The sequence below is a fragment of the Myotis daubentonii genome, chromosome 14 (assembly GCF_963259705.1).
Source record: "Myotis daubentonii chromosome 14, mMyoDau2.1, whole genome shotgun sequence".
In the NCBI taxonomy this organism is placed as follows: domain Eukaryota; kingdom Metazoa; phylum Chordata; class Mammalia; order Chiroptera; family Vespertilionidae; genus Myotis; species Myotis daubentonii.
Genome location: NC_081853.1, coordinates 58,083,863 through 58,111,719, shown reverse-complemented (window position 1 = coordinate 58,111,719; position 27,857 = coordinate 58,083,863). Strand labels below are relative to the sequence as shown.

At 57.4% G+C, this 27,857-nt stretch overlaps 1 protein-coding gene across 4 annotated transcripts in view; it reads left to right on the top strand.

Moving 5' to 3' along the window:
- The first annotated feature begins 1,339 nt into the window (after positions 1 to 1,339).
- The window catches only part of DAG1 (dystroglycan 1), a 50,470-nt gene continuing 23,952 nt past the window's right edge, over positions 1,340 to 27,857 (top strand). Inside the window, exons 1-2 of one of the 4 annotated variants that reach the window (XM_059664732.1) lie at positions 1,340 to 1,392; positions 12,410 to 12,462. The gene's annotated coding sequence lies outside the window, so the exon portion shown is untranslated. Of the gene's footprint in view, positions 1,393 to 7,530; positions 7,819 to 12,409; positions 12,463 to 27,857 lie in introns of those variants that run through there. The other 3 variants (XM_059664730.1, XM_059664729.1, XM_059664731.1) reach the window with 3 other exon arrangements.

Below are 27,857 nucleotides of genomic sequence, written 5' to 3'. Positions count from 1 at the left end.
TTTCCCTCTGAAAGAATTGTTTAAAAAAGAGTCTCTATGTGGCAGGGATCGTTAAAAAATGGGGGAAAGAGGTGTGGGTAGGTATTGAGAGAAGAGGAAGTGGAGATCGTGTGGGTGGGGATGGAGGGCAGAAAGGTGGGGGTGGCGTGAAGTGGAGGGAGGGAGCCACGCCTGGCAGGTGAGCAGGAAGTGAGGAGTCTGTCCTCCTGCAGCCGGAAGTCCGCATCAGGGGGAGCGCTGAGCAGGGATGGTCACAGGTCGCTTTGGGTCTGGACGTCGGACCCGGCTGCTGTCCCAGGAGGCCTGGGTGAGCAGAGGACAGGGCCCACGGCCTCTGCCTCCCCAAGGCCACACCCGAAGGTGCTCAGACGTCCAAGACCCAAGAAGAAAGGGCGCTGTGTAGGGCGCGGGCTGGCCCCTCCCTCTGGCGGACAGGAGGCGAGGGCACCGGGCTCTGCAGGGGCCTGGGAGCGGTGGCAGCTGTGGCCCCTGTGAGGGCACCGGCAGCCCGCAGCTGTGTGGGTCTCTGGGACTTGAGGACCTCGGCCATTTGAAAGTCAGGGCTGTGGGTGGGCCAGAGGGCCATGAGGGCAGCGGGGTGCCGAGGGGGGAGGTCATGGCAGTCCAGCCCCTCCATCCAGCTGTCGGGAACAGCTGCCGCTCAGAAGGAGGGAGCCGGGCAGCAGGGCAGCAACAGGTGAGGGAGGGCCGTGGGAATGGAAGTCCGAAGCCGCGGGGAGGAGGCCCTGGGGGAGGGGAAGGATCTGTGGGCTGACTGGCCAGCCTGACTTTCAGATGCAACAGACATTCCTCAGGGAAGCGAGGAGGCTGGGGTGGGGGCTGGGCGGCCAGAGAAGGAGCCAGCGCTCCCCCTGGTTCCCCAAAGGCCTTCCTTCTGGGCTACTCTGCCTCCCTGGGGCCGCCCCCCCCCCCCCCATGCTCCCCAGCCCTGTCGCTGGGATGGATTTTCCCTCCCCACCCCCTTCGGCTCCTTATCTGCACCTGTGCCTGGCCTTCTGCTGGGCAGGAAAGTAAACAGGCTTTGGGAAAGCTGTGGCCCACGGTTCAGAGAGGGAGGGGTTTGCCCAAGGCCCCAGTCCCCCAGAGGCAGGGCCCAGGGCCTCAGTTTTTGGGACCTCAACCCTGGGCTGCCCCGGAGAGCAGGTAGGCCTGGGGCACATGCAGGCCCTGCCCCTGCCAGCAGGAAGTCAGGCAGAGCGCCCAGCAGGGCAGGGTCACAGGTAGCTTCGGGTCTGGGCCTGGGCGTGTGAGCTCCGGCCGCTGTCCCTCGAGGCCTGGGACTTCCAGGGTGAGTCCTGCGAGGAGCCCGTGAGCTCCCACCTCTCTGCCCACCTCAACGCCAGCGCCTCCCAGAGGGTCCCAGGCCGCGGGGTGAGTACGAGGAAGTCTCAGCAGAGGGCGGGGAGGGGTCAGCGGAGGCCAGCCTTCCTTCCTGCCCCTCCCCCAAATGGGATGAGCAGCTGCGGCCCTGGCTCTGAGGCCCAGGAGGTCCGCTCAGAAGCAGCCTTCCTTCCAGCCCGTCCCCACCCTGTGTCGGGCCAGCGGCCACATCCCTCGGACATGGGATGAGAGAGGCAGGCAGGTGCGAAATGCTTTTCACCTTTTCTGGGAAAAGTCTCCACGCCCCGTGAATGGCTCTTTGTAAGGCCCTGGCACGTGTCAGAGCCCCCTCCACCACGCCCGCCCGCAGCCAGGCCAGCAGCCGGTCCCACGAGCCTGGCTCAAGGGGCCTCGCCCACCTGAGGACCCCTCCTGCCCTTGGCCCGGCCTTCCCACTCAGGCCGTCCGGGTCCTGACGGTCCCTTGTCAGGTCCAGCCACCGAGCCCCACGGACACATCCTCTCCTGCCCACTCGCAGGCGGCCCCGCGCGACCTCTGTCCCCTTTGGGTAAATGGCAGCTGCAGGGAGCAGCCTTTGAAGGTCACTGGCCCTGAGCAGTCAGCAGGGGGGGACAGCTGGCTGTGGCCTCAAGTGCCTTCCAGGTGACAGCTCACCTGTCCCCAGGGCCTCCTGCAGTCCTGTGCCTGCAGCAGCCCCGGGGAGTGGGTGGGTCATTTCCCTGGAAGCTGTCTTGGGGCAGGACCTTGTCCCCTTCTCCTCGCCTCCCACTTCCGCTCCTCTCTCCTCCTCCCTGCTCCCAGCCATGGACCTCTTTGCCCAGGGAGTTGGTGCGAGGCCCGGGGATGGGGGGTGGGGAGGGAGGGCTCTGCAGGGTCTGCCCTAGAGCCCCTACCTGCAGCACATACCAGGAGCTGCCGGCACCCAGGAACCATTCCCCCACCACAGGGTGTCCCCTCCCCCTCTTCCGTCCTGTCCCTCCTCCTCTGGCTCTCTCTCTCTCCCCCTCTCTCCCTCTCTCTCTCTCTGCATTCCAAGGTATTCTAAATGCTTGTTCTGACTTGACTCCCTGGGGCCTGGTACTCCTTCCTTCAGAAGACCCCCCACCTCTCCGCTCAGTTTCTCTCTCCCCACCTACCAGGGGGAGGAGGGTCTGGGCTGGCCAAACTGCTGCCCCCATCAGTCACCCCACCACATTCCTGCCTGGAGGCCTGAGGCCACCGGCTCCACTCCCGCCTCCTCGCCTCCTCACCTCCTGGCTCCCACCCTTCAGCTAACCTGCCTGGTCCTGGTCCTGGGATCTACCCTGGCAAAGCCCGGCCTGGTGCAGTCCAGCTCCAGCGCCTGCCCTCCCACCAGGTGCTCTTTCTGCCTCATTCCCTGTTCCATCCACTGCTCAGGCCATGGCCACCTGCAGGGCTCCTCAGACCCGCGGGCGCACTTCCTCCGCCACCCCAGCCTGTTCCACGCCTTCCCTAAATCCCGCTTCCTCCTTCACCTCCTGCGGGACTTCCCTGCTGCACTGCACCCCTCCAAGCCTTCCCAGCGCCCGATGATCCCATTTTCACGGACTTATTATCGTTGTTATTTATTTGCTGTCTGTCGGGTTAACGAGGATTGGGGCTCCGCAAGAGCAGCCTTGTTCCTTTTGTCCCTTGCTGGGCTCCAGCGTGCAACAGAGTCGGAAAATGTCTGTGGGTTGAAAACACATGATGGATGTTTCACCCTGGTCCCGACTCAGTCACACAGAGTGGTCATCTGTCTCGCTCAGCCAGCAGGCAGGTCTGAAGGCCGCATGTGAGGTCACTCGATGATGCGGACGAGCAGAAAAGGCAAGCAGCTCATCTACGGTCACGGAGTGACCTTAGCTCTGGGTTTATTCCTCATCCAGACACAATGGGAGGCCGATGAGCTGACAGTCACTCTTTATCCCATAATTAGTTTCCCTCAAGATGACCCCCGGGACCCCTCTCGTTCCTCCCAGGAGTGTTCGGGATCCCCAGGCCCCAGGGGGGGCTGCCAGAGGCCCTGCCTCTCTGTCCCCTCTGCCCAAGGGCATACCCGTCAGCCATGATGACGGTCAGAGTCAGTGGTTGCTGGGTAACTGGTCCCTGTCTCTTGACTAAAGGGCCGCCGCGGGGGTGCAGCTTGGTGAGAGACATGCTCAGGTCTCAGGCGAACTCTGAGAAACAGGGGTTTGCCCTGGAGGATCCTGGGGTCCGGCCCTGAGCCAGGCGTGGACATACGGCTGAGAGCAGAGAAGGGCCGCTCCCGGCTGAACCAGCTGAGTGGAGGCCGCCCTCCCCAGACGGAGCTGAGGAGCCAGCGGGTCAGGGACTAAAGAGAACCAACAAACAGGCCGGGCTTTGCTGGCGTTCCCTGCCGGTCAGCCCAGACCCAACCTGGTGTCGAGTCCAGTGCTCAAGGCCAATAGACCCAGTGTTTTGGGAACAGTGACCTGAAGTCGGCCTGGGGGGACTGTCTGATCCCAGGGAGTGCCGCGTGCTCAGGGGGGCAGAGGCCATGTGTGCCCACCCGGGGGGCGAGGGGGAGAAGTGACTTTTTTCACTCAACCTCTACTCCCCCTGGCTGTGGGGTCCTGTCCCCCTGGACTGGACTGTCCCCGAGGCCAGGTGTGGGAGCTGCCGCCTGGCTGACCGGAGGGCGGCCCGTGCCAGGCCTGTGCGAAGGGGGCTGCTGGGAGTGCTGGAGCGAGGCCCTGCAAGGGAAGGGGCTGGCTTCTGGGAAGGCTGGTGGTGACCCGCAAACACGCCTACTGGCAGTTTCTCCCGGATGAACTTATCAGCCCTTTCATTCGGCCAGAGCTGCCAGACAATCTGCCTTCTGTTAAGTTCAGACAAAAGGGACCCCTCCCTTGCCCTGACTTGGCTGCCCTGCTTGCCAGCCCACTGCTCCACGCAGACCTGAAGGCCTGGCGTTTGGGTCAGAAGCCTCACCCTCAGCCAGCACTGCCCCCTGCCCCTCTCCACCGGGCCTGGGGGCGGATCAGCAGCTGGAGCCTTCCCGCTCTGGAAGAATCTGAGGCTGGGCACGGCCCTTGGCCTGCGTTCCTTGGGAACATGCCAGAATGGAGAGCCCTGGAACCCTCAGCCCAGAGAGGAGTTTGATCCCGTAGGTGTCTGCTGGCTTTTACCTGAGCGAGAACCGAGGCCTTGGCGAAGGCATCTCAGCCCCAAGGAGACCCCGGCACGTTTGCCTCAGCCTTGCTCAGGACTTGGACCCTGGGGATGGCGGCCCACCAGGTGGCGAGGCTGGTCGCCCCCCTGATTTCTTCCTTCCCAAACAGACACTGAGCCTCTACCATGGGCAGACTGTGAGGTGATGGTTGCAATGTGGGACCAAGCAAACGGGTCTGTGGCCTCAAGGGCTCATGCTCCAGTGGGGGACGAACCTTGGGCTGGCAGCCTTCCTGGAGCCTCTGGCTGGGGGTGAGTGGAGAAAGCACTGGGAGCCGAAGGGCCAGGAGAGGGGAGGCGTAGCTCTTGGTCCTGAAGAGCCCGGTTCTCGGCCTCTCGATCGTCCTCCCCAGGCCCCGACCGCGTTGAGCAGCTGCTCCTGGGCATGTTCTGGGCCTCATTCTTGGTTTTGTTCTCCGACTGGCTGTGGGCACAAGCCTGACCTAGGACGGCTGGGGTCCTGCTGGGGCTCCAGAACAGCCCCCAAGGTCACTGGAAATTTTGTGCTGGGCCCTGGGGACGGACATGCAGGTCCCCAGGAGGGGAAAGGCGTCGGCTCTCCTGACTACCGGTCAACAAGGCCTTGACTTTACAGCTTGAGCCTGACCTATGGGCCCAGCTGACCCCCTCCCTCTTCACTCTGCAGTGGGCTCTATGGGGGCTGGCTAGGCACCAAGAGGCTGGTCCGACTCTGGCCAGCAGCCTTTCTGACTTCTAGGGCAGGGGTCCTCAAACTTTTTAAGCAGGGGGCCAGTTCACTGTCCGTCAGGCCGTTGGAGGGCCGGACTATAGTTTAAAAAAAAAACTATGAACAAATTCCTAGGCACACTGCACATATCTTATTTTGAAGTGAAAAACCAAAATGGGAACAAATACAATATTTGTATTTGCATGAGGACCCCTGTTCTAGGGCTTGAAGGGACAGGAGGTTGGGCGAACCCCAACTCCAGACAAAAAAATAAAGCAAGCCAGCAATCGAGGCCCAGAGCTCGGAGCTGTTCTGCCAAGGTTGGGGGGCGAGGGGAGGGGGAGAGCATCAGGGCCAGCCTGGGGCCACGGCACCTCCAGCTGAGGCCCAAACCTGGAGAGGCGGGGACTGGAAAGGAATTAGCTCTAGTCCTTACTCCCTCCTCCGGGATGAGGAAGGGCGAGCTCACCTTTGGGCACCAGCTAGTTGAGGTAGAGATTCGCCCTTGGCCAGAGCTCTGGGGGTGCTTGGGCCTGGGGTGCAGGGGCCCTGGCTGCCAGAATGTGGTCTGGTGCTTTATCTGGCAAGACCAGTGCCAAAAGGGAAGAAGGGGAGTTGCTCTGGCATCCATGGGTGATCAGCTTCTGTGCAGATGGTAGAAGGGGGGTGTCTCATGAGGCCTGTACCCAATGCAGCCTTTTGTTTTGGAAAAACATTTACATACATATTCAGACACTAAAATCCCGTGCAGAACCCAGGGCTGCCAAGCAGTGCCTGGTGTGTTTTTCGGGGCAGGTGGGTGTGCGTATGTGGGGGGAGACTCCGTAAGCTGAAGGAGTGAATGTGAGAGGATATGTTCTGCTTAAAAACCCAAATGACTTTTCTGCATTTTAGCCTTTTCAAAGCAGCGGCATTTTAGAGCTGAATTTGAAAGGCCATTAGTTTGTAGTTTAACATCGAAGAGATGACGTGGGGCCTTTTCCTGGTTGTTCGTTCCTTTTCAAGTCGGTATGAATGGGGTTTGGAGCCTATACAGTTAAATATAAAAAATCACCATGTGTGTTTGGGAGATGGGGCACGCCTTCCTGCTCTCTTTGAAATGTGCTTCTCCCAGGTGCTCCTAAGGTTGGGGGGACCCAGAGCTTATCTGGATTCAGGGAGAACCCTCCCCCCCCTTCCGGGCAGGCAGCAGCCAGTTCTGGGCTCAAAATGCTCCCTGACAAGAGCTCAGGCCTGGACAGGAATGGACAACATCCTGCGCAGGGTTTGGGGAGGAAGGGGAGCAGGGTCTCCTCCCCAGAACCATCCCTGCCTGCACAGGTCCAGTTCCTACGGTCATGTGCGGGCCTTTGCGGTAGGGCTGTGGGTAAGGAGAGCGAGAGTGCCTTTAGACCCTCCCGGTGAAGGGAGACGGACTTCAGCAGCCACCCCGTCCCTGGCTCCCCCGCCCCCGGAAAGAATGCAGGCCTCCAGGAGTGACCGGTGCGCCCTGATCGGAGCTATTTCTGGCTCCCACGTAGGCATCAGATTCCCGCGTTCAGAGCAGGGGGAGGCTATGCGGGTCGAGCCCGAGGCGCTCCCGGGCCTCCCAGCCGGTTGGGAGTCAGGCTTCCCGCCCGGCCGGACCTCGCCTCAGTTTCCCCACCCGCGCTAAGTGCAGGGCAACAGGCCCATCACCCTTGGCAGTTTGGAGGGCGCTTCCTGATGGTTTCCACGGCTTAGAGATGCCTCCTGATTTGCTTCGGGGGAAGCAGGAGGGCGAACGCGGTCGAGGGGTGGCCAGTTGTGGCCAGGCCAGTTCTCGAGCCGAACCACCCGGTTTAGCGGGATTCGATTCCGAGGCCCAAACGCCTGGGGTGGGGAGGGGTGGGGACACCGGGGCGCCGGGGAGGGAGGATGGGGCACTGGGTGCGGCGCCCCTCCCCCACGCCCAGTCCAGCGCGCTCGGGGCGACCGGCCGGGTCTGGGCGTGTCCCAGGGACGGACGCGGCTGGCCTGGGGGCGGGGCTTCCAGGACGGGGCGTGTCCTCGGACGGGGGCGTGGCGGGCCAATGAGCGGCGCGGCGCGGGCGGGGGCGGGGCCTGCGCGCGGGTGCGGCGCGCTGCGGAGCGGCGGACGCAGGCAGAAGCGGGCGTCGCGCGGACCGTCGGTCGGCGCCTCCCGGAGCGGCCGCGGGATTGGCTGCGGGACTCGCGTGTCAGGCGGTTGCTAGGCTCCGGCCGCGCGCCCCGCCCTCGCGCTCGGCGCCCTCTCACCGCCCGGGACGTGCTCGCGCGGAGGCTGCGGTGCGGCGCTCGCGCTCCTCGGGCTCGGCGGAGGCGGCGGCGGCGGCGGCGGCGGCGGCGGCTTCGCGCCGAGTCCCCCGGGAGCGGCGGCGGAGCGGCGTGCGGCCCGGAGGAGCGAGCACCTGCCGCGGCCCGCCCGCCGGCGCTCGGTGAGTGCGCCGCCCGGCCCCGCCGCTGAGCCTGGCAGCCCGGGCCCCGGGCCCGTCGCCGGCCGAGCCTCCCGAGGAACACCTGCTGCTGCTTGCTGTCCGGCCCGGGGCGGGGACGCCGTCGCGGACGTCCTTGCGGTGAGGCGGCGGCGCGGCCTGGGCAGGAACGCCCCCTGCGCTCGGTCACCCGGGCGAGGGCTCGGGGCGCTCGGGGCTGGGCGGGCCGCGCGCCGCGGCGATGGGCAAGGCCTCGGCCCGGCCCGCGCGCTCGGGAACGCGGGGCCTGCGCGGCGGTCGCGGGCGGCGGCGGTCCGGGGGCCGCCTCTCCGGCTCCCACCGAGGGTCGCGCGGCCCAGTGGGGCGGAAGCCGGAGGCCGGGCCGTGGAGCGCCTCCCCGGGAGGCGGGGAAGGGCGCCGCGCCGCCGGGCCCCGGGTTGCCCGGAGCCCAGGGGTCACCCCCGCCCCCACCCGAGCGCACACGCGAACTCCTCGGGAGGCGGCTGCCTTTTCACCTTTCACTCGGTGGGAACCCAGCTCCCCCGCGGGCGCATTTGGGCAATGTCTCCGGAGGACATGCTCCCCGGGCTCGAAGCCCTAGTGCTATCAGTTCCAAGTTGACTTCATACTTCAACTGCGGGTGTAGAACGCGCCTTGTAGCCTCTGGGGCCACATGTTAGGTTTGTAAACTGACCTCGGAATCGGCTTTAACCGAGGCCGGAAGCGTTGCCTTGGTGGGAGCAGCGCGGGGCACCCACATTGAGAGCTGGGAGTTCCCACTTGGGAGCCCCGCCTGGGGTCCTGTCCACGAGCGGGAGCGGGTGGGAGTGGCTCCTGCCTGGAGCCGAGGCCGGCAGTGAGGCTGGAGTTTATAGAACGGAAGTCCAGGTAGAGAGCTGGACGTGTGACCAGGTGTTCTGGACTCGGGTGTAGATGGGACTTTGTAACTTTATCGGGTCGTCCTATGCCTAAGTGTTCAGTGACATGACGCTTTTGGAATGTCTGTTTAAAAAAATAAAAATGCCACCGCCCGGGCTGGTGTGGCTCAGTGCTTCCTCCCACGCACAGAAGGGTCGCTGGTCCCACTCCCAGTTGGGGCACATGCCTAGGTTGAGGGTTTGATCCCGGGTCCGGGTGTGTACGGGAGGCGGCTGATCGATGTTTCCCACATCAATGTTTCTCTCCCTCCCTTTCTGTACAATCTAAAAATGTTAAAAAATAATTCAACCTGGGAGGCTTAAACGCTATAGGTGAAACGTGGAGAAGTTGAATAGGACTTTGTTCTGTTTGCCTTGGAGTAAGAGCCCATGGCCTGATGCCGAAAGAAGGCGGAGGAGCCATTTCTCCAGAGATGAGGTTTGAGGAGGGGTTGGATGCCTGGTGTGACTCTCACGCCTGTGGGTCCGGTGTGACTCCTTACAGGGCGTCTTCCATGGGCAGCGGGCACGGAAGCTGTGTGGCTATGGGCTTCTGTTGAAGGAGGCGGAGGGCAAGTCTTCACTGTTCTGAACATTTAACTTGGCGTAGACATCCATTCACTTAACAAGCACTTGGCTTTACTACCTGCCAACTTTTGTGGTGGGTCCAGGGCACCCACGGAACAGAGGCTGGCTCTGCCCTGAGGGAGCTCGGTTTGAGGGCTGTGGGGGTGAGGGAAGCTGTGATTGGAGGTGTCTGCCCACTCAGGGTGCTGCCATGGCGCTGTGGGAGCCTGAGGATGGGGGGAATTCCTGAGCGGAGGCCTGCAGGGCCAGCAGGCATTAGCTGGGGGACAGCAAGGTCGGGCACAGGGAACTGCACGCTCACCAGCGCCTAAAATAGCACCTGTGAGTCCTCCAGCTGGACAGTTGGGAGCCTGGGCCTTTCCTGTGCTGAGGTCAGACTTCACGTTCAGGGTGCAGGAGCTGGGAGGCTGTCGCCAGTGAGGAGCCATGGCCACACTTGGGTTTAGAAAGATCTTGCTGGTGGCCAGGAGGTAGGGTGCAGGGAGGGGAGAGGGTCGGGACCTGGTGTCGGGTCAGCCAATGGAGGGGAGGGGAGGGGGAGGAGCCCTCTGAGAAGAGGCTGAAGAGGTTGAGCGGAGGGGATGCCAAGCTGTTGCAGGGGAGGGGCCTGTATTCAGGAATGTGTGGGTCAGAAGCCTAAGCATGACCAGGAATTTTAACCACTTCCTTTGCAGGTGAGACATGGAAAGTGGTGGGGTTGGGAGGGACCCTGGGGCCACTTGGACTCGGGTTGCTGTTTAGGACAGGACTCGGTTGGTTGTTAAAAACTTTCTCGGCCCTAACCGGTTTGGCTCAGTGGATAGAGCGTCGGCCTGCGGACTGAAGGGTCCCAGGTTCGATTCCGGTCAAGGGCATGTACCTTGGTTGCGGGCACGTCCCCAGTGGGGAGTGTGCAGGAGGCAGCTGATTGATGTTTCTCTGTCATTGATGTTTCTAACTCTCTATCCGTCTCCCTTCCTCTCTGTAAAAAATCAATAAAATATATATTAAAAAAAACTTCCTTGGTCACTTGAACTTGGGGGGTTCCATTTCCTGTTGGCCTGGGCTGGTGTATTGACCTGTGAGAGTAGGTGAGTAGGTGTGGCAGAGGAGAGCATGCTCAATTCTCCCCCCCCCATTGTTCCAGCCTTCCCTGCTGTCTAGGTCAGTAATGCCATGGCCCTGCATCAGCCCCCGTTGGCGGCCGCTGGTGTTTCTGCTCCAGGTGCACCGTTGCTGATGCTTATAGCATCGTTGATGTTAGCTGAGGAAACAGCCACAGATGAAGGAATGTCCCCAAGGTTGTGACTGTCACCCGTGGCCGAGGTGGGATTTGAGCTCACTTGAGCATTTGGCTCTGCCCATCTGCGTTTGTGTTGCAACAAACTGATGATAATGGCCTGGATGGGTGCTTCTTGGGCGAAGACCAAGCCCAGGTTTCTGGGGGTGGGCAGAATGCCAGGACTCCAGGCACATGCCATGAGGGACCATTCTCAGAAAGGAGGGCTCGTCAGAGCCTTTCTGGGGCCTGTGCCACTTGCTCTGGGCACCAGGCTGGAGTGAGCCATGGCGTGTGGGCCCGCGGCTGGGGGCAGACTTTAGGGGAGCAGTGCTTCTGAGCCGGGGCGTCAAGAAGGGTCATGGCTTGATTGGTGACGGGGTGGTGGCAGGAAGGTCACCACTGTGGAGGGAAAGAGGTGAGCGGAGGCCAGGGTGGGAGGGGAGGATGGGGCGCCTTTCTGTGTGCTCTGGCGCTGGGTTGGAGCCAGGATGCCACAGGGAGGAGTTTGTAGTTATGTAGGAACAGAGAACCTTTTTTTTTTTTTTTTTTAAATTTATTGATTTTGGAGAGAAAGAGGAGGACGGGAGAGAGAAAGAGAAAAACACCCATTTGTTGTTGCATTTATTTCTGCATTGATTCTTGTCTGTGCCCCGACGGGTTCAGACCCACACAGCCGTGGTGGATGGGGACGAGGACGCTCCAACCAGCAGAGCTGCCAGGCCAGGGCTGGAGCGAGGTGTTCTCCCTCCTCCACGTTCAGGAGTGTTGTCTGTGCCTTTGCCCGTGTCATGCTGCTTCTGAAGTCACACCTTTCTCACCTGACTCCAGGCCTGGAGTAGGTGATGGTGGTTTTGAATATACAGGATTAGTCTGGTCACTTCCCAGTATGCCTTGGGTATTCATTTTTTTTTAGAGCTCATTTATTAAAGCCGAGGACAGTGAAACAAGGAGGGGCTTAGGATAGAAGAAGCAACAGGAGAGCCTGGGGGGGGGGGGGCAGCATTGGTTTCTAGAAAGTTATGGAAAGCAGTGAGCTAGGGCCGGGCTGCTGCAGCTCACTGGAAAGTCAGAAAGGGGCCTTGGGGGCCATTGCTCCTCTGGCTGCAAGTCTCATGGGGCCCTTGAGAGTTTAGGAGACGCTGGCCTGTGGGGGAAGAAGAGGGGAAGGGGAAGGGGAGAGCTCCTTTGGGTGTGAATTGAACGCAGTTTTGCTGTAACCTGCCTTGCCTTTGACCGCCCCCTGCTCTCTGATCATTGGTAATACTGCTCAGACAGCCATTTCTATAAATAGGGTTTTAGAGTAGTTTACAAAATTACACCCCAGAGGGCTTAATTTAACCTCAATGAATAGGGTTTCTTATTTTCCTCTTTCTTAGGTTTGAGAGCTAAGCAATTTCATAGCCTTGCTCCGGGTCCGGGTGGACGGGTGGACAGGTGGGTGGGATGCAGCGGTACAGTACCGTGAACCGAGGGTGGCTGAGTCGGTGAAGTTTGTTGTGGGCTCTCTGTTGGCGTGAAGTAAATCTGCAGGAACCTTAGCAGTATGTTGACTTAATTTATACTTACATTTCAAAAGCAGGATTTAATGACCCACCAGCCAAGTATTAAAAAGTCACCTTTATGACTGAAATGTTTCTATCCTACACATCAGGGCACATTTAATAGTGTTGAGGCTGTCCTTTCTCATTTATGCCTTCTCGAGCTCATTGTTTCTGCAAATGCCACTGCCTAACTTTTAGACATTGTAATTCATGCGACGTTTTGAAATTGTTTATAATTTTTGGCCCTGGATTGACTATATAGAAAACATTCATTTCCTTTGTCACCCTTTGACACAGAAGGTGACTAATTGGTGGTGTGGGCAGGGGACTGAGTGGCATTGCCACTTCCTTTGGAGTCGGTCATTGTGGCGCGATTCCACTTGGGTTGTGGGCAGTCACCGATACCGCTTCCTTCTTTCCTTCAGGGCCTCCGCCCAGGGAGACACGGCTTGTGGAGCAGCCTCGCCCAGGAGGGGAGGTAAGGCACCTGAAAAGGGGTTTCTCAGGAGAACGACGATGCCATAAACACAGACTTGGCGGCATGATTTTCCATGGAACGTTAGCGCTATAGTGGGAAGAAGGTGTATCAAATAATACAGATATTTAAAAGAGAAATGCAGGATAGTAGAAAGAAAAGGGAAAATCCCTTGTTCCCCCAATTTTATTCTTTAAATAGGAAACGCCAACACATGGTACGAACTCAGAGTTCCAAAGGCTTATACAAGGGGAAGAAGTCTTGATTCTACCCAACCCCTCGGTCCTCGCTTCCCCGCTAGGCGCACCCTCATTCCCTGGTTCCTGGGTGTCCGCCAGAGATGGCCCTTGGGCAGCACTTTCACCAAGTTTAGGTTAGAGTATCGATTTAACTTATATTCTCTTTTTCCCTCCTAGCCTTATAGCATGAACGTTGCCCTATAAGTACCCCATTTTTTTGTGGTTAACCTGTCCCCGGTTCTTAGATGGATAGTGTCTCTAACTGTGGTTATAATAGGTAATGCTGCAGTTCACATCCTTGTGCATGAAGTTTCTGGAATCTTTTTCTTTTTTTCTTTTCTGTTTTTGGAATCTTTTTCTTGTCACCATAATGTTAAATACAAAGCTTTTGAAAAAGTGAGGCGTGACTTACCCTTTGCAGGAGCGCACCCTCTCATGTCAAGCAGGTTCGTACTGACGGTTACTCTTAAGCACAGAACATTTTTCTAGTCCCTTTTCTGTGACTTGCATGGGTGTGCAATTTTTATAGCCACATAGAGGCCCAGGCTCGGTGTGCCCAGCCATTGGGGGGAGGGGGTGGCCACAGAGTCATTCTACCTGAGGCGGTCACAGCCCTTGGTACCCCGAGTACAGGCGCAGGTGCCAGTTGAGGGGAAGGGAGCTCAAGGAGGAGTGAAGCACTTGGAAGGATGTGTCATATTCAGAGAAGAGTGTCCAGGGCCCAGCTTGGCCTCAGTTTTGACATTTGCTCTTCATTTCTGTGGGTGTTGAGTGTCTGTGGACGGAGTAGGGGGATCTACAAACAAGGAGCACCTCTGACAGTCCTTTCTGAGTTAGTGGAATTGGAAGATGCTTGTTTTTGCAAGGTCGGGCATGTCGGCTCTAACCCCCTGTGCTGGGAGCATCTCCCTGAGGCATTCTGGGTGGGGGTCTGGGATTACTGAGGCTTCCCCGCGCCGTCCATGGCAGAAGGGAGCCAGCTCTGTCCTAGTTGACATGAATGCCTCTTAGTTAGCTCCCTTGTTCTTTAGGGCTGGGTTGATTCTCTAGCCTTTTTTTTTTTTTTTTTTTTTAAGAAAAATGATAGAGTCAGTAATGGAATTCCAAATAGTGTTTCCTCTTTGCTTGGCTTTTAAGCAGAACCTGGGACACCATCCGTTTTCCGCGTCCTTGTTTACTATGGAATGAGGCGGCCCCTCATCCCTGTACGTGCCTGTGCGTACTCCTGCTCAGCTGGTCGGCTGTCCTGGCATTGGATCTGCTCTGACCTCAGGGAGCCTCGCTTACTGCACCTTCAAATACTGGAGACCTGCCTCAGGACAGCCCTTGAGCAGGGCTACTGGGCCAATGGGATTCTGGCTCCTGGGCAAATGAGGTGTAGAGAACTTGGCTCTCCCTGTTTGTTAAGCATGTCTCAGTAATGTCTTACATTTTTCTTTTCTTATATTTTTATTGATTTTAGAGAGAAAGGAGGGGAGAGAGAATCAGCTGCCTCCTGCACGCACTTTGATGGGGGCTTAAACTCGAAACCCGGGAATGTGCCCTGACCGGGAATCTAACCGGTGACCTTTTGGTGCCCGGGACGACAACCAACTGAGCCACATCGGCCAGGGCAGTAAGTGTCTCACATATTTAGACTTTTGAGCTGTGTTGCCAAGATTGAATTGCCTGAGTAGAGACATTTGGTAGGAGGAGACTAGAAAAGAAGCTCTTTATTAAAGGTCTAAAAATAGAATTCATTAAAGTCACAACTAGATAACAGTAGGATCCTGGACTTGCCCTCCTCTGGGTTTCTGCTGCCAGCTGTTGCTTCTGCTTCCCTGGAAGAGGGTCAGCAGTGTAGACTGACACTGCGTTTGCCGGCCTGAGGATGTGCTTTCCCGGCTGTAAAGCAGCCTAAACGGCGCCGGGAGGAACCGTAGCAGGAAAAGGCCTCCTCTGCTCGCAGTTCCAGCCTGAGCTGGCGGGGCCTGTGGTGTCCACGCCCCTCCGAGCCCGGAGGTTTTTCCCTCCGGCCGGGCAGTGCTGACCGGCGAGGGGGCTCCTGCACAGGCCGCGGGACCCGCCCGATTGAATGGATGGCACTCGGGGCTCCAGGCTGGTGTTTGAGGAGGGGAGGGGCTCCTTTTGATTCCCGCAGCTGGGGAGGGTGATGGCTGCTCATGCTGCTGCTGACGCAGCCTCCTGTGCCCTTTCCCTCTGTGGGAGGGGGTGAAGGAATGTCCTGGCCTCCCTCCCTCCGGCATGAGCTTCCAGGGAGAATGGGGCCCATTGTGGCACAGCCCTGCTCCAGGCCTGCGGGGGCCTCTGTCCGCTGTGGTTCCTGGTGTGGGGGGTCCAGCGGGGCACCCAGTCACTCCTCACGCTGCCCTGCTGCTCCGTGTGCCCGATTTGGTCATGTCTCGGGGAGCATTCTGTGGACCCCGTGGCGGGCCTGAGCTCGCTCTCAGCAGGCCTGTGGCCGTATTTGGGGAGGTAGGCCTGCCGCCCCGAGGGGGCCCGGGAGGCTGGGCGCTCCCTCCCAGCTTGTCTGTGCTCTGAACCCACCGGGGAGCAGAGGACTGTGCTTGTGTGTGTGAATGTGAAGTTGGACTTTAAGGTCTTGTTTTTAAATGTATTCTGGCCTTCAACTATATCTCAGTAAAGATGAGAAAAATCATTTGGGCCTCAGTCAACAATAGTATTCTTTTTTTTTAATGTATATTTTTATTGATCTCAGAGAGGGAGTAATAGAAACATCAATGATGAGAGAGAGAATCATTGATTGGCTGCCTCCCGCATGCCCCCCACTGGGGATCGAGCCCGCAACCCAGGCATGTGCCCTTGACCAGAATCGAACCCAGACCCTTCAGTCCACAGGCCGACGCTCTATCCACTGAGCCAAACCGGCTAGGGCAACAATAGTATTCTTTGAAACATGTGAAATGCCAGAATATTCTCCAGGTAGGGGAAGCCACTGAATACCCTCAGCAGTAGAACTGGCCCCAGGAAGGAGCCTGTCTGAGGTACTGAGTCCCCGGGACCCCTCTCGTCCTGACGTGAAGCCCTGATCTCCCTGCCTCAGGGACATGGGGACAGAATGTCCTCCCAGGAGCCGCTCCGCCATTGTACCTGTTGTCACAGCTGTCCTCCTCCTTCCGGGGGAACTAAGCGTGTGACAGTTCATAGAGGCTGGACAGATTTCTCAGGTTGAGTGATGGGTTCAGGGGTGTTTTTTGTTGTGCTTTATAATTACATGCGTGACAAATTACTTTATGTGTACCAAGTATTTTATTAAAAACAAACAGACCTGGACATGAGCTCACTGGTCCCTCCCGAATGCAGCTCTGTCAGCTCTGTCTTGACTGCTGGCCCGCCTGGGGCATTTTGGTGCCATGGGGGCTCCTGGGGGGGTGCGCCTGGGAGGCTGGCTGCTGTCGGGTGGAAAGGGCTGTTGTCGCTGGAGGATGAGGCCTGAGCTCACTGGACGTCCCTGTCCAGGGCTTTGAGGGGCTCTGGTGCCGGTTGGTTTTCTTCAGCCGCACAGTGAAGTAGGAGCAGGGACCGGCCGCCAGCGTGGCCATGGGAGTTGACTGACAGGACGTGCCTTTTTTTAATGTTTATTTCTGTTTCGTTATTAACAGCAGTGCCTGCCTCCTGTGACCGCACGGCTTCCTGGCTAGTCACTTAGAATAACTGTGACCTGCCGCCAGCAGATGCGTTACCCTGAGCCCGGAGCGCGGGCGCTGGTGAAGGGGCGGTGGCAGTGCTGTTGCTGGGCCTGTGACGGAGCTGGGCCGCAGGGTTGGAACTCTTTAGAGCAGGAATCTTAAGTGGTTTTTCTGTTGTTCATAGAGTGAACTTAATATGGGACGTCTGACCCTTGCTCTGAAGTCAGCACCCTCCCCGGAAGCCTGACCTGTTTGGGGCTCCCTTGTCTCCTCCAGGGCTCTGGGTGAGGACCACATTCTGAGCAGGAATAACTGTCGTAAAGACAAATTGGGAACCATTTAAAGCAGCGGTTCTCAACCTGCTGGCCCTTTAAATACAGTTCCTCATGCTGTGATCCAACCGTAAAATTATTTTCGTGGCTACTTCATAACTGTGATGTTGCTACTGTGATGAATCGTGATGTAAATATCTGATGTGCAGGATGGTCTTAGGCGACCCCTGTGAAAGGGTCGTTCGACCGCCAAAGGGGTCGCGACCCACAGGTTGAGAACCGCTGATTTAAAGTTTCTCACATCGATGTTTCCCCTTCCCCTCCCCTCCCCTCCCCCCCATTCCCCCTCCCAATCAATAAAACATGTCCTCAGGTGAGGATTGAAAAAAAAAGACAATTTGGGTTCCAGCCTCTGATGATGAAGACACTGCAGTTTTCATTCTCTGTTGAGGGGGAGCTGCCCTGTGGGGTCCCGGTGGAGGGGCTGCCCTGTGGGGTCCCGGTGGAGGGGCTGCCCTGTGGGGTCCCGGTGGAGGGGCTGCCCTGTGGGGTCCCGGTGGAGGGGCTGCCCTGTGGGGTCCCGGTGGAGGGGCTGCCCTGTGGGGTCCCGGTGGAGGGGCTGCCCTGTGGGGTCCCGGTGGAGGGGCTGCCCTGTGGGGTCCCGGTGGAGGGGCTGCCCTGTGGGGTCCCGGTGGAGGGGCTGCCCTGTGGGGTCCCGGTGGAGGGGCTGCCCTGTGGGGTCCCGGTGGAGGGGCTGCCCTTGGGTTTCGTCAGTTTCGGTGGCGGAGGCTTCGGGTGATTTCCAGGTAGTAAAAGGCATTTGGTCTCTGACTCTGGTAGAGGCAAGTGAGGGTAGAGCTGTTTGTTACCAGGTAAGAAATGACAGGTGGCCACGAGGGAAGCTTGAGACAAAGCTCTCAGTGCGCCTCCAGATCCTCCGATCGGGTGGGGGAAGCAGGGCCCCGCTGGGAGTCCGGAGGAGGCCCCTGGGCAGGCGCTGGTGCTCAGTCCCGCAGGGGAAGCCCCACCGGAACAAGTCCGTCTCTGTTCCCGCGCTCCCGCTCCTTGTCGCTGTGGGAGGTGATTGACCTTGGCCGGCCTATTGCAGCTCGGGGTCGGGGGTTGGGGGTCGGGGTCGGGGTCCGGGGGAGAAAGCAGGACACATACAGGTGTACATAGTGATGTCCATGGTCCTAGCCCAGGGGTGGGCAAACTTTCTGACTCGAGGGCCACAATGGGTTCTTAAACTGGACGGGAGGCCGGAACAAAAGCATGGATGGAGTGTTTGTGTGAACTAATATAAATTCAAAGTAAACATCATTACATAAAAGGGGACGGTCTTTTTTTTCAATAGTTTTATTCATTTCAAACGGGCCGGATCCGGCCCGCGGCTGTCCTAGCTAGTCTGCTCATGTAGGTTGTCTGAAGCACAGAAATGTGACACATACTAGTAAGAGTCAGAGGTGACTGAATTAAGACTGTTTGTATTTTGTGTATATATATCTTATTTATTTATTTATGAATATATTTTTATTGGTCTCAGGAAGGGAGAGGGAGAGAGAAAGAAACATCAGTGATGAGAGAGAATCGACCGGCTGCCTCCTGCACGCCCTGTACTGGGGATCAAGCCCACAAGCCGAGCATGTGCCTTTGCCTGGCATTGAACCCAGGACCCTTCAGTCCACAGGCCGACGCTTTCTCCACTGAGCCAAACTGGCCGGGCTTGTCTATATATATTTTAAATGTTTGTGTCAGGTCCTTTTCTAAGTGCTTTACATGCATTAGCTTACGTTATGAATCTATGTTTAGAATCGGAAAAGTTAAAGAAAAAAGGAATTTGATCTAGGAAGTGTTTAAAATTAAATAATGACTGTTAAGCAGCTTTCTGAGCTAGGGTAACCTATGGATCTGGAGGGGACTGTCAGCTGACACCCAGTCCCTGGCAAGTGACCGCAGGCCGAGCGGGGGCGGGGCTAAGCCTACCTGGAGGGTGCTGTGAGGAGTGAGGGTGAGGACCTGGGAGAGCTGACATTTGGGTGCACAAAGGGTGCGCCTTGGAAAGGGGAGGGCGGGAGAACTCACACTGAGGGGAGGCACTTTGCTGGGTTTGCTCAGCTGGGGGGGATAGGAGGCAAGGGGGCCCTGTGGGCCGGCAGTGAGGGTGGGGGCTAGAGGCTCCTGGGGGCCACATGGACTGGCTGTTCTGTCAGGAGGAAGGTGGCTGGACGCTGAGGGACCCTCGTCCTGCTTGGTCCTCATCCGGGAGGGGTTGGTCCGGACTGAACGGTGGCCTCATGTGTCCTAAGAAGATTGTGTTTTACACATTTTCTCTTGTTTGAGAGCTGTTTTAGAGGAGTTTCCTGCTTCTCCATTGAGGGCACAGCCCTGCAGTGAGGACATGGGGGAGGGGGGGGGCGGAGGCTAGCCTCCCCTGTGCGCCATCAGGCCGCGGGGGCTGGGCGAGGGGAGGAAGGCTCTGCAGGCGGTGGTCCTGGCCGCCCCGCTCCGGGTGCAGGGAGGTGTGTCCGCTGCCGGGGCTGAGGGCGTGGGTACGTGGAGGTCAGGGTGAGGGCAGGCTCAGCTCCAGGCCCAGGAACTGGTCAGCATGCCGCAGCTCTCTGTGTGGAGCCCACCCTGTTGACCGCAGAATCTGAGGGGCAGCCTAAGCCTGTGCCTGGTAGAGAGACAGAGCCGCTCCTGACGCCCTGTTGCTGTGAGGATGTGGGGTACAGGGCTGTGCTCATGGCTGGCCTGGCCCTTTGTCGTATGCTGAGCATGGCCTGCGGATGGGAACTGCCCTGAGAAGAGGTGTCCTGGAGGAACCGGGGTTTCCCTGGCGCTGGGCACGGAACATGTGCCGGGGCTGTTTTAGTTGGGCTGTTGTTTCACACATTTAAAATGTCATTTCTGTTCTTCCTACGCGCTTTCAAAGCCAAGTAAATGCAGGTGTTTGCTCTTCTGTGTCCGAAGTTGCTTGGGCTGAGGAAGGAGGCAGGGTGCTGCCCTCTGATGTGTGGGCGGCCCCGCTGAGGCTTCCCGTGCGTCTTCCGAATGGTGACCGTGAGCCTGACGCTGGGAGCCCGCCTCGCCCGCCCGCATCTGCGCGCAGCTGGGCCCTCGACGCGGTGATGGCCTTTCCTCCGAGCGGCAAGGTTCCTGGGAAGGGAGATGAAACTATTTTTAATCTTAAGCAAACAGAGCCCAGTGTCGTAATTTCAGGCCCCAGCGTCTGACGTTTTCTTCCTTTGTGACCCAAGGCACTTTTAAAAACAAAGTCCTTTTTTGTATATTTTGTGTGTGTGGTGTTTCTGGAGGACAGTGCTTTTAAATACCCTCATTTCCCCTCAGAAAGCTGAGGGCTTGGGGGCCTGGTGGGCTGTGTGTTTGAGTCATGCAGTCTGGGGGTGGTGCTGGGCGAGAGGTCAGTGGGAGCTTCATGGCTGCCAGGGTTCACAGTGCTCCCCTCCTCCCACTGCTCACAGCTCTGCTCCTCCTCCCCCTGCTCAAAGCTCTGCTCCTCCTCCCCCTGCTCACAGCTCTGCTCCTCCTCCTCCCACTGCTCACAGCTCTGCTCCTCCTCCTCCCACTGCTCACAGCTCTGCTCCTCCTCCCCCTGCTCACAGCTCTGCTCCTCCTCCCCCTGCTCACAGCTCTGCTCCTCCTCCCCCTGCTCACAGCTCTGCTCCTCCTCCCCCTGCTCACAGCTCTGCTCCTCCTCCTCCCACTGCTCACAGCTCTGCTCCTCCTCCTCCTCCCCCTGCTCACAACTCTGCTCCTCCTCCTCCCACTGCCTCACAGCTCTGCTCCTCCTCCTCCTCCCCCTGCTCAAAGCTCTGCTCCTCCTCCCCCTGCTCAAAGCTCTGCTCCTCCTCCCCCTGCTCACAGCTCTGCTCCTCCTCCTCCCACCGCCTCACAGCTCTGCTCCTCCTCCTCCTCCCCTGCCTCACAGCTCTGCTCCTCCTCCTCCCACCGCCTCACAGCTCTGCTCCTCCTCCTCCTCCCCTGCCTCACAGCTCTGCTCCTCCTCCTCCCACCGCCTCACATCTCTGCTCCCCCTCCCAATGCCTCACATCTGCTCCTCCTCCCCACTGCCTTTTCCTTACCACTGTTTTCTTTCCATTTTACATGGCATATGTTTTTGTAACTTTTAAATTTTGATATAACTTCAAACTTACAGAATAATTGCAAGTATAATAAAAGAACTCCTCAATACCTTTTGCCTTGAGTCAGCATTTGCTGCCTTTCGCCTTGTTTGCCTCGCCATTCTCTTTTCTCTCTGCACCCCCTGAACCATTTATGAGCAATTGGCAAACATTATGCCCCTTCATTGCTAAATACTTAATTGTGTGTTTCCTAAGAACAAGCGCCTTCTCGTACGTAACCACAGTTCATCTCCCAATAGGAGGCTTTCCCCGTGGAGTCAGACCTGCGCTGTAGCCCAGTCAGATTCCCTCATCGTCTATAGCATCTTCATAGCCCCGTCCGAGCAGGCACGGGAGACGGGCTTGTCCTCTGAGCGGCTCTGGCTACGGAGGTCCTGGCAGTTTTCGCTGCGGGATAGTAGCTGTTTCCCTTTATTTGAAAAACATTTATGGGGCGACCCTTTGAGGCCTGGTCCTCGTCAAACTTTGACCCTTACTTTCAGCTCCCATGATGCCGCCAAGACCATCAGTCCCGTATTAGTTACCTGACTCTAAGAAGAGTTCCCTCCTTCGCCCATTTATTTATTCATTGGCTTATTTAGATGAGTTCAGATTGATAACTGGTCATTCCTCATTTTGAAGCAAGCCTTGGGTGGCCAGCGCATCAGAAAGTGGTGTCTCCTGCTTCCCTCTTCCTGGGAATTCTCATGCCTGACCTTGGGCAGGGCCAGCAGGGTTTGAAGCGTAAAGCCAAGGGGAGGAATGAACTTGGATATAGTGCACAGCTGAGGAAAAATACCGATTTGTGTTAATTCACCAACCAGATAGTTGTCGAGCGGCTGTTCCAGTGAAGGCTGGGCGGGCCGTTGGAGTGAGTGGACAGGGTCGAGCTGTGGAGCTCCTGGGCTCTGTGTTCAGGAGCACGCGCCGCGGGTGAGTGGCCGAGGCTGGGCCCGCCGGGAGAGGAGAGGCTGCCCGTTGGTGGGAAGGGCGCCTCCGGAGAGGAGGCTGCGGGCGGGTCCTGAAGACGAGAGAGCCCCGCGGCGTCTGCCCACGGCTCTGCAGGGCCTGCCGTCTAGCCCGACCCAGCCTGAGTCGAGGACCCTGTGAACTCACGCCTGTTCCAGCCCTCGGAACGCCCAGTCGCCTGGGGAAAGTTTTTATTGAACATCAAGGGAAGCTCACGTTTCTAATTCTCTACATAACAGCAAGCTTTTTCATCTTTTTCAATTGAGAAGAGGATGAAACACAAATGGAATGGAGTCGGAGCGACAGCCAGTGTGCTTCTCTGTGAGCTCGGCGCTTACGGAAAGGGAAGCCGACGCTGCAGAAGCAGGCAGGTGTTCCGGTGATACTTACCCAGTGTCTTTCCCCAAAGAACGAAACAAACAGCGAGGATCATCTATTTTGCCATTTGCCCGAGTTATCTGTGTTCATTGCTGCTGATCATTGTTGCGGCTGGTATTATTTTATTCCATATTTACCTAGAAACAAGGTTTCTGAAAACAAACTTAGATTTATGAAGTATTCTTTTCTAGTTTTAAAAAATGGATACTTTTTAAAAATATGTTTTTATTGATTTTAGAGAGAGAGGAAGGGAGAGAGAGAAACATCAATCGGCTGCCTCTCACACTCGCCCCTATTGGGGATTGCGCGCGCAACCTGGGCAAGAGCCCTGACTCGGAATCAAACTGGCAACCTTCCGGTGCATGGAACAGCGTTCAGCCAACTGAGCCAAACTAACCAGGGTGAAAATAAACAAACAGATAATCCTGTTGGCCTAAAAGCCCTGCATCGCTCTGTTGCACCTGCTGTCCTCTGCTCTCTGGAGTGCTGGGACCTCTGATGGTGGCCGACCTCTTGCCTGTCCTATACGCAGAAGGCAGCCACACTTCAGGTTCTGCTGCGCAGGACCCTGCTCTCCGGTGGAGGGGTAGATGGAGCTAGAGCACGCCCCGTCTCCTTGGGGATGTTGTGGACATGTTTCTCTAAAGCCTGCTGTGTCAGGCCCATCGCAAGCGCCGTGCGTGACCGTTGCGAGGCCTGGGGCCCCGGCGCTGCAGCTGGTGCTGCGGAGTCAGTCACCCAGCAGGACATGCGCCTCGGGGAGCACCCAGGGCCAGACAGGTGCGTGGGCCCTGTGGCAGGCCGTGCCCCTCCTTGGGCCCGTCATCAGTGTCAGATTTAATCCTCAGTAGAGTCTGTAAAAGCAGAAGATAGCTGAGACCTCCCGATGCATTGCAAGTATTTTGAAAAACAGATTTGCACACTTTCAGTTCGCCTTCTTAGAAGGAGCTTAGAATGGTTTCCAGAGCCTACAGTCCAGAAGCTGCTGCTGAAGTTCGCAGCTGCACTAACCCTGTGGTGTGAGGAGTGGAAACTCTGGTGTCAAGATTGTGCATGTGACTTCCTGCTGCTTAGCCCCGTGCAACGAGAGTCTGAGCGACTGAGTATCTGTAGATTGTGAATTTATGAAGAAAGCTTGATTAAAAAACCAAGACAGCCCGGCCGGCGTGGCTCAGCGGTTGAGCAGCGGCCTATGAACCAGGAGGTCACGGTTCGATTCCTGGTCAGGGCACATGCCCAGGTGGTAGGCTTGATCCCCAGGGCGGGGCGTGCAGGAGGCAGCTGATCCATGATTCTCCATCATTGATGTTTCTCTCTCTCCCTCCCCCTTCCTCTATGAAGTCAATTAAAAAAATATATGTGTATATAAAATCAAAAAACAAACAAAAAACTTCTAGCTCTCTAGGTAAGTGCTGTGTTTTTAATTATTTTGCCCCACAGAAGCCTGCGTTTCCCTCTGGTCACTGCTGACAGTCTCTGCAATGGCCCCCAGCCAGGGAGCCCTGGCTCCCTCCAGTTCTGAGGCCGGTTGGTGGGTGGGATCCGACAGTGGGACCCGCAGAGAGTGAGTCAGGACGACTGCTTTTGCGACCATTTTTTTCAACCAGGTCGGAAATGCTTCAAGCCCAGCCCGTCCTGTTGCCTGAGGATGAACAACTTGGTAAGGGTCCCAGTCCCCGTTGGTTGCTGCGCTGATTGTCTTGTCTCTGCATCTCCCACTTCCCCACACAGAGATCGTATCGAGGGATAACTCGTGGAGGGACAAGTGTAGGACAGGCCAAGTCCTGTGTTGTCAGCCGCGCTCGGCCGGCAGCTTAGTCTGAGACGGTAGAATCGCAGCTCCGTCTGCGCTGTTCACTCCGTCTCTCTGCCTGGACTTGTCCGCCTTCGTGTTCTTGCCTCTGACTGACCGGGAAGCCTGGGAGGCCGGCAGTGGCCATCCCCCAGGTTCCTCACAGGGTCCTCTGTCTCCGTGTGAGAGAGATGCAAACTGGACGTTCCTGACTCTTGATTAGGTCTAAAGCCCACAGACTTTTAAGATTCATTGGCCAACTTTCTACCATGAGAAAACATAAGATAAATTTTTCATGTACAAATGAGGTCCTGTAAGTAGTTACCTCCCAGCACAGACGGTTTACATAAAGGCTGTGAAAGGCAATGCGATGTGTCAGCAGCCAGTGGGAGATTGGTGGGAAATGAAGATAAAGCATCTGAAGGCTCAGCTGTGGGCTGGTGGGACCTGCCCACCGGGCGGTGGGAGCCCGTCTGTGCCGCCAGGGGCCCGGCTTGGCAATCAGACGCCAGCTCTGTTTGGTGAAGGAAACGGGGCCTCCCCGGCACCAGGAGGTGCTGCCGCCACCGGAAAGCACTTGGTAGTTGCTTTCTCCCCAATGTTGGGAAGATGTAAATCACAGCCGTACCTTTTATTCAGAGGAAAGATCTTTTGCGTTTGTCCTTTCCTTATCCCGTTCGGCTTTTCCTATTTAAGCCTTGGATTCTAAAACGCAGGGCTGAATTTCCAAGTCACTACTCCCGAATGGAAACCCTCTTTCCCCTTTGTGCTAAGGGAGCGATCCAAGCCCGCAGACAGGGGAGGCAGAGGCAGTGGGAGGTGAGGCCAGGGGCCTCCAAGGTCGTCTGCAGTGGCGTCAACCCTGCAGTAGAGTCCCTGGTGGACAGCGGACGGTGGGGACCCCTGGGAGCGTGAGCAGGAGGAAAGCACTTGGGAGTAAAGGGCTTTCTCTGTCTTCCTTGGCGTAGAGGTGCCGGGACTGGACACGATTCTCTGAATCTGTGCTGTGATGAGCAGCCGGCGTCCTGCTGGGAGGGCCAGGATGCGGGGTTGACAGGACCTGGCCCGGAGCTTTGCCTTCGCCAGTTCCCTGGGAACAAGCCTGAGGCGGGCACGTGGGCCTGTCTGCCGGCTCCCCATTGGCCTTGCCCACTGCTTTATCGCCTGGTCGGGTGGCCCTGGCTCCAAAGTCAGCAAGGCCATCTCCTGGCTGTTTCACTCTAGACTTTGGATTTTTTAAAAAAAATTTGGAGAGAGAAAGAGAGAGAAACATCAATTTCTTGTTCCATTTATTTATGCATTCGTTGGTTGGTTCTTGTATGTGCCCTGACCGGGGAGCGAACCTGCAACCTTGGCGTGTCAGGATGATGCTCTAACCAGCTGAGCTCCCGGCCAGGGCTGCCCCAGCCTGGGAAGCTCACCTCTAAAACCGCCCGGGAGGTTTGTGCTGGTTTGGGTTTTGTAGCGGTGGCACAGCTGAGGTGAGTAGAAGGCCAGTTAGACAGAGTCCTCTGTGGGAGGGAAGGAATTCTGCTCACAGGACAGTCTGAGCAAAGGGAGTGATGCTAGTTGTGTCTTGTATTTGAGAACCAGGCTTGCTGCTCTGCGTCCCTGGCTGGTTGAAATGCTCCTGGTGGCTGAATCTGGAGGGTGTGGCTCCAGGCAGGAATGTGGCCACGATCTGGTCACGACTTCAGACACCGACGGCTGAAGTTTTGCCTAAAAACACTCAGCGCTTCACCGTGAAGGCGCAGGAACTCGCAGTCCCCGGCGGACCCCGGTTTGGCCCCGAGGCTGCGTGGGGGCTGCTGGCTGGGCCCGGCTGCAGTACCTGGACCTGCGGAGGGAGCTGGGGGCCGGTCACCCTGCCATTTCCTCTCCCCAGTTCTGGAGTCTGATGAGCCAGTTAGGTCAGGAAGGCCAGCAGTCAGCACGCTTTTTCTAAACTTAAGTCATTGAAGTTAGGTGAGCATACTAGTTTTGGCTGCAGCACTTGTTTCGAATGTTGTGTGGCATAATGAAAGATATCAGAAAAAAAAAAAAGTAAGAAAGCTGAGCTTTCACTTCCAGTGTGATGTCAGGTGATTGCTTTTGTGCTTGGTGAACAGTTCTGGGACTGAGTGGGGATCTTTCTTTCCCTGCACTTTGCTCCGCGCTAGGCACCTACGGGGGAGAGAGCAGCAGAGCAGGTGCTGCCTGAGATGTTGGGCCCAGACCCCTCCCTCCCTTCTCCCCTCTCCTTCCCTCAGGACAGACACTGACCACTCTGCCCTCACAGTGCAGGCCATTCTACCTGGTACTGAGAGGGGGAGGTGGCTGGGTAGCCAGGAAGTTTGGGGAGTCAGAAGGCAACTTGTAGTTTCCTGTGAGCACCTACTTGGAGAATGAATGCCTGTTTATAACACAGAATGACTGAGTTTATGACTCGTGTGTTGTATGACTTAGTCGTGCATGGAAATCGCGTATGAAATTGCGTGTGCATCGCAGGCCAGGCGTCACACCTAGCGCCGGTAGAGGAGGTAGATGTGCTCTGAAGTGTTAGGCACTGGGGCCGCCTTGAGGTAGTTGTGATTTGCTTTAATTGGGTTCTTGGGTGCCACGTGGGTGCGCAGATGTGCCAATTCATTGCCACTTGGATCTGCTGAGTCTGCCGCCCACCTCTTGCACGTACGCCTTCCTCCACCCTCACGCCCCCTCTCGGCCCAGCTCCGGCAGCCAGGTAGACAGTGAGGCCTGGGCCTTGGCCTTGGGCTCAGTCTGCCCTTTTCTGTCCTCAGTGCCCTGCCTGGGCATCGATGAGAAGACTGGACCTAAGCCTCGTAGGTGTTATTTCTAATTGGTGTGACTCTGAGTAATGTCTTCCTCCCTCCCTCCCTCCCTCCCTTCTTCCCTCCCTCCCTCCCTGTCTTCCTCCCTCCCTTCCTTCCTTCATCTCTGAGTAATGTTTTGTTTTGTTTCTTAAATATATTTTATTAACTTTTCACAGAGAGGAAGGGAGAGGGGCAGAGAGCCAGAAACATTGATGAGAGAGAAACACCGATCAGCTGCCTCCTGCACATCTCCCACTGGGGATGTGCCCGCAACCAAGGTACATGCCCTTGACCGGAATCGAACCTGGGACCTTTCAGTCTGCAGGCCGACGCTCTATCCACTGAGCCAAACCGGCCAGGGCTGAGTAATGTTTTTTAAAAAACATTTATTTATAATTGTGATAAAATATATGTCATATAAAATTTACTATCTTAACTGTAAAAATGAGAAGTTGTGGTAAAAAGCACGTAACATAAACTTTACCATCTTGACTGTTGTGATGGTGCGTTCGGCAGTGAGTCGTGTTTAACAGCAGCGCGTGGAGCCAGTGGGGTTGCGGGAGGAGCTGTCTCCGTGAGCGTCACACAGGATGTGGCAGACCCCCGGGCCCAGCCCGTCAGTGGGGAAGGCCGCTCAGCCCTCTCCCCTCCCTCCAGCGCCTTGCCCTGAGTTTGTGCCCAGGTATTAAACCTGTGCTTCCTTCCTGCCTTTGTTGAAAAAACCAAACCACCATCAGCAGAAACCACTGCCCTTCCGGGACCTCTGCGCTGGGTGCCTGTGACGAGTGAGAACTGGCCGAGTCGCCAGGCAAGGAAAGTGTTTGGAGCAGCGCTTCTGCCCGAGGGGCCGGCTTTCCTCCGCACTGTGACCCTGTCTGTGACCCGGACTCCTCGGTGGTGGCGGGGCTCCCTGGTGGTGTCTTGGGGGGCTCTGCTGACGTGCCCAGACCGGAGGAATTGCCTCGTGTCAGGGAAGCTCCTGAACTGCAGGTGACGGGTGACACCTTGAGCCTCCGCCTCCGAGGCCAAGGAGGGCGGCATCCGCCTGTCCTCGTAGTTGTGGAGCCCAGTGCACAGTGACTTCACAGCACTGCTCCCGTCGCGTCCAGTGCCTCCTGCTGGCCAGCAGATGGAGCGGTTTTCAGC